Below are 9,110 nucleotides of genomic sequence, written 5' to 3'. Positions count from 1 at the left end.
TCTTTCTCTCTATTTCTTCCTCCTTACCAGAAAAAAATAAATAAAAAATAATATCGGGAACACACACACACACACACACACACACACACACACACACACACACACACACGCTAACACAATTTTCAAAAGCCAAAGAGATGATTAGCCGAGTTCTCAAAGGCGTTTCTCCTGTTAATAATACAGAAATCTTACTAAACTGCCACAAGAGCCACGAAAACACCCTTATAAACACGTGTAACCTCAACCAGACGCTTTTGAATGTAGTGGAACAACAATGCTTAAGAGTTTCAATGTGGCGCTGTAAGACTTGAATACATTATGAACGGACACTGAACAAGTACTAAAATTACTACAAATTCCAACGGGGCTGCCTCATGTGGTGACTTCTGGCAGCTTCCTTTATTTTCGTATGTGTTGGAATGCACTGAATAAATACCTCGAGTTTGAACCATATAGGGGATGATGTATACCAACAGTTCTCCTCTTCCTCGTGTCTGTTTTTGCCTCATTTGTTAGTTTTCTCATTCTCTCTTGTACTGTCTTCATGTTAACGAGTCTGTGTGTGTGTGTGTGTGTGTGTGTGTGTGTGTGTGTGTTCCTGGTAATTTCTGTGTTTCTTGATAAGGAGGAAGGAAAGATTAAGAATAGAAGGAAGGTAAGGGGGAAAAAAAAAGTGTGTGTGTGTGTGTAGTGTGTATGTAAGCTTGACAAAACTTCTCAAGATCAGTGATTGGCAGAATACATTTACTCATACTAAGGACTGTTGTGTTACGCTGTCTGTCTGTCTGTCTGTCTGTCTGCGTGGTGATGACTGGTGATGACTAATAAAGATTCCTTGCTGTAAAACTATCATCACCATCACTGCCATCACCACCACCACCATCACCACCACTGAGACGGGTTCCTGTGCAATTATCAACATCATTACCACCACCACCACCACTACTGTCACCATCACTATCAAGACGACTTAATGTGCATCTGTCACCATCACCACCACCACCACCACCACATGTTTTACACAGGGACTACCACGTGTAGGCCTTGCAGTTTCAATTAATGCTAAATTCTCACCACCACCACCACCACCACTACCACATAACAAAGGCCTCTTCTAATAATTATGGAGTTTTACCACACAGCACACTCGCTTTAGCTTAGGCAGGGTTACCAAGGTTAGCCAGCAGTGTTACATGGTCGCAGCCTCCTGACTTGCATCCTGTGTCCTGTCCCTACTAGGTCACTAGGTCACCATCATCATCACCACTGTCATCATCATTTTGTTTTGTATATGTATTATTATTGTTAGTAGTAGTAGTAGTAGTAGTAGTAGTAGTAGTAGGAATGGTAGTAGTAGTAGTAGTAGGAATGGTAGTAGTAGTAGTAGTAGGAATGGTAGTAGTAGTAGTAGTAGGAATGGTAGTAGTAGTAGGAATGGTAGTAGTAGTAGTAGTAGTAGTAGTAGTAGTAGTAGTAGTAGTAGTAGTAGTAGTAACAACAACAACAACAACAACAACAACAATAATAATAATAATAGTAACAATAAAAACAACAATAACAAATATTACCTCAGTATATAGGACTTCACTATTTGGAATTTACAATAATTTCACTCAAAACTCAAAAAACTCGCCAAAAAATATTTCACACCACCAACAACAACAACAACAACAACAACAACAATACAACAGAGAGGCTTCAAGTGGCACATGTTTTCTGATCAATCTAAGAATCATGAGGCAAAACAAGGCCATCACAAAACTCAAAGGAACAATGCAAGGCTGACACACACACACACACACACACACACACACACACACACACACACACACACACACACTTTTCTTATAACTCTTCCATAGTTTTTTTTCTTTTTCTTTTTTCCTCTTCTTTCCACCCTTCTTTTTTCCCCTTTGCCACCCCACACACCACACCACACACACTTAACCTCAGTGACATAAGAACACAAAGAACATGATGCATGCAAAGAAGAACAGGGTTTTGTCTTGACACGAACACCTTTCATAAGACTCAAGACTAATCCTCATCTTGAAAGCCACTTGTGCTGCTTGTGTCTGTGCCTGGTGTAAATATAGGCACTGTGAGAGCCTCGGAACCTGCTAGAGTTAGGTTAGGTTACTGTAGGATAAGTTAGGTAGAGTAGGTTAGGTTTGGTTAGGTTAGGGTAGGATAAGCTTTGGGTAGGTTACGTTAGGTCAGTGTTGGGTAAGTTTTGGGTAGATTAGGTTAGGTTAGGGAAGGATAAGTTTTGGGTAGGTTAGATTAGGTTAGGTTAGGTTAGGTTAGGTTAGGGTAGGGTAAGTTTTGGGTGGGTTATATTAGTGTAGGATAAGTTTTGGGTAGGTTAGGTTAGATTAGGGTAAGCTTGAGACAGGTTAGGTTATGTTAGGGTGCTTAGTGGTGTGACAGAATAGAATGGAATAAGTTTAAGAGTTTGGGGAGAAAAGAAACGATGTGACAGAACAGGAAATGAGACACGGGGAGAAATAGGATGGGAAGGAATAGGAAAAATTTTGGTGGGATATGTAAAGACGAGATCAAATAATATACCTAATTTCTCCTTTCGCATTCAAGTGTTCAGGAACTGAGTCACAAGGAAAGTAAACATAAACACACATGATACTTAAACACACACACACTTAAATATCTTGAAAATACCTTGAAAATTTTTGCTTAGTACTAGTGTATTTGATATTATTTTTTTTAATTTAGTATTATTATTGATAAATTTGTCTTTTTCTACTTCAAAGTGTTCAAAAGTCGGGTTCAGGGCGAGAAAATACAAGGGAAAAGAGAAAGAAAGTCTGTAAATTTTATCATTCACAAAAAGATCCAAAGAAAGTTAATAGAAGTAGTTCATATTTATGTAGTTGTATATATTGGTATTTTTTCTTTAGCTTATTCTCTCTTTCTCTCTCTCTCTCTCTCTCTAATCAGTCCGCCACTCTGTCTTGTCTGTGCGTAGGACACCATACAGAGAAGGATGCTCCTGCCCCTCACTGTGTCCCTGTTGGCAGCCCCTTACAACATGTAGGGGATATAGCGGCAGTATTCTTAGCCCCCCCACAGTGTGCTTTGTCTGGGCACCCCATGTGGGACTGCCAGGCAGGTATATTAGATAGTACATAGTTACATGGTACCTATTTCAACACAGGAAAAGTGGAGGAGCAGAAACAGATAGTGAATTATCTACAAATGTAAGTAGGTCACTTACCACACCAGCATCATGCACGTGTGACACCAGTGATGACACCAGTAAGGAAAACACTCAATACAGTGAACACACACTAACAGAGGGGAAGGCTGTTGCTTTATCCACAAGTTTGCTGTGAACGGTGTCATAACAGCACGACAAACAAAGCTGAACTAATGTATTGCTTTAAAAATCTGGCAATAAAAACCTGAACTGAAATTTAGGTGTTTTAAATTAAAGACGCTGCCACCATCCACTATTACAGTCGTGGGAAGCCATTAAAATATACTAGTCACTAATTCATTGCTAAATAATCATATATTTCTGTACTCTAAATGTTCCTATGGTGATAATATTTACTTTCACTGCAACATACAAAAACTCTCTGCACTGCAAGTGATGTACAGAATCTTTACAAGCATTTACAAGAAAGGAGGTCATAAAAGAGAACAGATTTTGCCATTTCCAGCCAGTACAATGTATGGAGGTGGTGTGGAGGAGGTGTGGAGGAGGTGTGGGAGAGGTGTCTGAGAGTGGTTGGTGTCTAAGGGAAGAAGTACCAGACAGCAGTGAAAGAGTTAACCTTGCAAGCAAACAAAGCTAAACAGGTCCATCATTCATTACAAAATAATGATACTGGTTTTTCAGCACTGGATTTTTGTATGGTGATAAAGTTTACCTTAATAAATTAACCTTGCAAGCAAACAAAGCTAGTCAGTGTATAGTTCACTGGTAAATAATGGCATAGCTCTACACTTAAATGTTTCTATGTTAGTAATGTTTACCTTGAAATATTACTGGTGTTGGTGAGGTGCAGATGAAAGCATTGTGGAATCACTTAAGAAGGTTTCAGTTCCCCATCACACGCTGTTAGTCACTCATTGCTTTATTTTCATAGTCCTTTATTATCCCTTGAACTTAAAAGAGCACGCCAGATGGTCATTCCAAGTTCTCTTACATCATTTCGTACGCCAATACAGTAACTTCATACAATATGCCAGACACTGTTCGTCATTCATAGTCGCCAGCCACTGTTAGTCATTCAGTGTCCCTTCATTGTTCCTTACACCAATAACTTAACACAACATGCATACACTATTCATTCACAGCTCTTTTTCACACCTACAAGCTCAGCAAGGTACCATACACCACACGTTTGCTTATACTGTCTCACGCGCAGCCACACACTTGCTTCTTATTCACAATTTCTTATCGTACAGTCACTCTTCCTAATTCTTGGCCCCTTATCATGTCATGCAAGGCACACACAAGGCACACCAGGCACCGTTACCAATTCAGCCCCTTACCATGCTGCACACACTCTCACCCTGACACATCACTATTCACTAGGCAGCCACACACACACACACACACACACACACTAGCTGTCTTGAAGTTTGAATAATGCTGAAGCAACACTGACACCAACACCAACACACAGTGACACATACAGTTTAACACAGCAATGCCACAAGATCACCACCATCAGCAACACTGACACACACCACCCATCACCACCACACACCAACTAACAATGCAACACCCCAAGGCTACTTTCCTGCAACACCACAAAATCACCACCAACACACAAACTGGTAACACAGAAACAAGCAACAAAATTAACAAAACTGACACCAACACACACACACCACCACCACCACCACCACCACACACCCTAACACTCAAATACTCAGACATCAATACACTCACAAAAAACATAATGTCAAGGCACTCAGACAGACAGCAACCTCTCCAACAATGACACTGGCAGGGAAAAATGAGCAGGAATCAGTGAGGAAAATGAGAATCCAGTTTTGTATACGATAGGTAGACTTGTAAGGTCTCTGGTCCCCCTAACAGAGTCCCTAACACAAGGTCCCTAATATAAGGTCACTGATAGCTTAAGGGGAACAGTTCTAGGGATTTAGGGAATGCAAACACAGGGATACAAATACAAACGCAAACACAAATGCACACGCACACACTGGAGTCTAGACACTAACAGTGAAGCCTTACAGAGACACTGAGAAATATACTTCCGTACCTCCCTCCTCCTCCTCCTCCCCACCTCCCTCCTCCTTCTCTATCTATCTTCTCTCCAGCTCTATCCTCCTTTCATTCTATCTTCTCTCCAATCCCCCTATCTCTTCATCTCTTTCTCAACAAGTAGTGATATTATATAATTTATGTTGCTGTTGAAATGATGCATGTGTGTGTGTGTGTGTGTGTGTGTGTGTGTGTGTGTGTGTGTGTGTGTGTGTGTGTGTGTGTGTGTGTGTGTGTGTGTGTGTGTTTACAGGATTAAGTCAAGTTGATCATGATGAATTTCTTTTTTTTTTCTTCTTCTTTTACAAAATTAATATGATATTTTCTATAAAATTTATGCATACTATTTATACACACACACACACACACACACACACACACACACACACACACACACACACACACACACACACACACACACACACACACACACACACACATTCCTCCAATAATATATTTCACTGACCTGTTACTCTATTTGGAAAACACTTCCTTGACCCCCTCACATAATTTTTTATTTATTTTTTTTAATTTTAAGTATCTATCCATTTCTTCATTTATTTTCCCAACTCCTCTAAATACTGGATGTCCTGGATAGATAGGTCTCTTTTTACTACATACAATTATTCTTTACATTTTTTTCTCATACTTTACCACAAAAAAAAAAACTAAATAAATAAATAAATAATAAAAATAAATAAATAAATATAAAATAATAATAATAAAATAAAAAAAACTAAATAAATAAATAAATAACATACCTTACAATGCAAAACAGACACTTTGATCCAGCCTGAACACTCCACACAGTCTGCCAGTCTAAGAACTTGTCAGTCTGACCGGACCCTCACAACCGCCAGCCTTGCCAAACACACAATCGTCACATCAACACTCCTCACGCTGTCACACTTGATCACTTGGACCCTTATCACCGCTCAAGAGGGCTGCCTTCTTTATCTTTACTATTATCACAAATGTATGAGTTTTCTGCCACCCGTTTTTATATTCATTCCTCGGCTAAGTTTTATGTATTCTCAGTTAATATTTTTCACTATTTTTATCAACAGTTTTTGTATAACCATAAACGTGTGATTTTTATTTATTTATTTATTTTATTTTTTTTGCAATATCTGTTTACGTCTTTATTTTTTTTCATCTTTGGCTAAGTTTTATCTTTTTTCACTCAATATTTTTAGTCACAAGTGTATAAATTTACAACAAGTGAAGGTCACATCCTTACAACCTTGTCTTTGTCATGAACTTGCTCACCACCACAAACACAAATGACGTACATCTTAACCGTGCCTGGCTTTACTTTGTGCATGTGCATGTGATTGCATGGGTAGGTGTGCACATCTGGGATTAGCTACTGTTTATGCGAATGAGTGCTTTAGAGTCTGTGTATAAAATGAGTGTGTGTGAAAGAGTGAAAGACGTATTGTAACGAGTATTATGAGTTAGCTTAATGCGTCGTCATTGCTTCATAACCCTCATCACTGTTATTTGTCACGTCTCTCCTCAGTCACAACCCACTCTGAGACATTTCCTCTCGTTCCATAGCCACTTCCAAAGATTACAAGGGTTAGAAATTGGAAAACCTATTCTTCTTTCATCCCCTTCTCTCTTGTATGTGCTTGTACAGATTACATAGATTTTTTTGATACTGTGAATTGTTACTCATAGCTGTGGAAGGGTTATGGTACATAAGGTCATGTTTTGAATCTGCAAGGTTTTTTTTTTCTCTGCTTTTGTTTTTCTTAGCCAGTGACCCTCTTACATAATTAAATAAAAAAAATAAATAATAAAAAAAAAAAAAGTAGGTGGCCTTCTCAAGATGGCTACAGTTCATGGTCAGTACAGAGGAAGCTCCATCTGAGTCAATGCTAATGGAAGATTTTCTCCACACCACAGCTAAGGATGCAGGTGTGTGTTTATAATACCAGAATGTTGAGACAGCAAGAGAGACTGCTGAACTCACTACTGTTTTTGTTTCCTGTCCTATCAAAAATATTGTTGGAGTCCCACAGGCTTCTATGACTGGTTCCTCCCTCCCTCAAGAGATAATAGCCATAATCACACAGGAGTGGCCAGGACGGCTCCTCTTCTTGTTGGCGTATTTAGAAAGCCAAGATATATGTGTGCATTCTGTGAGAAGCTTGGCCATGAAGTTGAGTATTGCTGTAGAAGGGAGCTTGTATCACTGGCGTCTAAGAATGGCAACACTGATACACAGCCAGAATGAAAAGTTAGTTGAATCAGTCTCTTGAGAATATGACAGTTCCCTCCAGGCTCAACAGTTATGATCATAAGCATGGAAGCCTTGACAACTGCCCAGCTTACCTCAGTCCTGACCATCTCTTAATCCTTTCAGAGCAACATGCAACAATTCACATCAATAGAAGTAATATGAGATCTTTATAAGCATCAACAATAAAGACGAGGATTAAAGAGAATAGATTCCACAATTCCTAGCCAGTACAATGTTTGGAAGTTGCTGTAGGATAAGAGAAGATGCCTCAGAGTGGTTAGTGATTGTGGAAAGATGTACTGAACAGGAACAAATGGGTTAACTGACAGCTGGCTTTTTTTATTTGCCTGCATCTTTCTCTTCTCGCTGGGAAATGTTGTGGATGTTTGGACGACTCACCTCTGCCTTGCCATCTCATTGTGGCTGTCTCTTAATTGATAACCAGCATTCCTCTGTGTCTTTCTCTTCTCCCTGGGAAATGTGGATGTTTGGACAATTCACCTCTGCCTTGCCATCTCATTCTGACTGTCTCTTAATTGATAACCAGCATTCCTTACCTGCTTGCATCTTCGTCTTCTTTAAATCTTTACGTGGCATAGAGGTTATAATGACAGAGTTATCAGTTATCCGATAATTGTTTTTTCCTTATTGATTCATCGGTATCGCCAATAATTTTGGTTCCACACTAGTGATAATCAATAATTTTAGTTTTTGGTTCCAGTTTAGCACAGGGGTGACGCATGCATGTCTTGGAGGTGGAAATAGGCAGATCTGATCTGGAACCGAACGTATACTGAATGGAGTGTGGGGGACAGTCTTGATGTCTTCCCAAATCTGAATTTTTTCTAAGATTTTTCTAAAGTTTTCTAAGACAAAAGTAAAAATAAAGACTTGGATTTATCAAATTTTTAATTTAGAATATTGACATTGTTATGGCTAGTTTTGGAATTTTGGATTTATTGATTTATCAGCTATCACTTATCTGATATTAAATTTATTTTCTGTTATTGATTATTGGTTAATTTTTTTTTCATTATTGTGTCCAGCTATGGTTATAACAAGGTTGACTTAAGCTAAATTCTCAGGATCAGTAATCAGGATAGAAAGAAATAGCATGCTAAAGCTTGAAAAATTTTTATCAGTAATCAGGGCAGAACAAGAAACAACATGTTCAAGCTTGAAAAATTTAAATTCAAGAAAGAGACAGGAAAGAATTGGTTCTCAAACAGAGTGATATATGAATGGAATGGACTCAGTAATCAGGATGTTAGTGCTGAGTCATTACGGAGCTTTAAAAGAAGATTAGATAAATTGATGGATGGGGATGATAGGTGGAAATAGGTAGGTGTGTTTTATACAGGGACTGCCATGTGTAAGCCTGATGACTTCTTGCAGCTTCCGTTATTTTCTTATGTTCTCATGTTCTCTATAGGAAAGATTTCACCTCCTCTATTAAAAACTATGATCCAAATGTGAATGCTCTGACAACAGTTCACCTCTTCTTGACTCTTTTACTCTGACCACATTTTGAAACACTGCACCACACCTCCACTACTTTCAAAAGGCTCTACTTGAAGTTACATAGGTTTCTAAGAATGTTTT

Source organism: Scylla paramamosain, chromosome 23 (genome assembly GCF_035594125.1).
Source record: "Scylla paramamosain isolate STU-SP2022 chromosome 23, ASM3559412v1, whole genome shotgun sequence".
In the NCBI taxonomy this organism is placed as follows: domain Eukaryota; kingdom Metazoa; phylum Arthropoda; class Malacostraca; order Decapoda; family Portunidae; genus Scylla; species Scylla paramamosain.
This window is presented reverse-complemented; position numbering follows the sequence as displayed.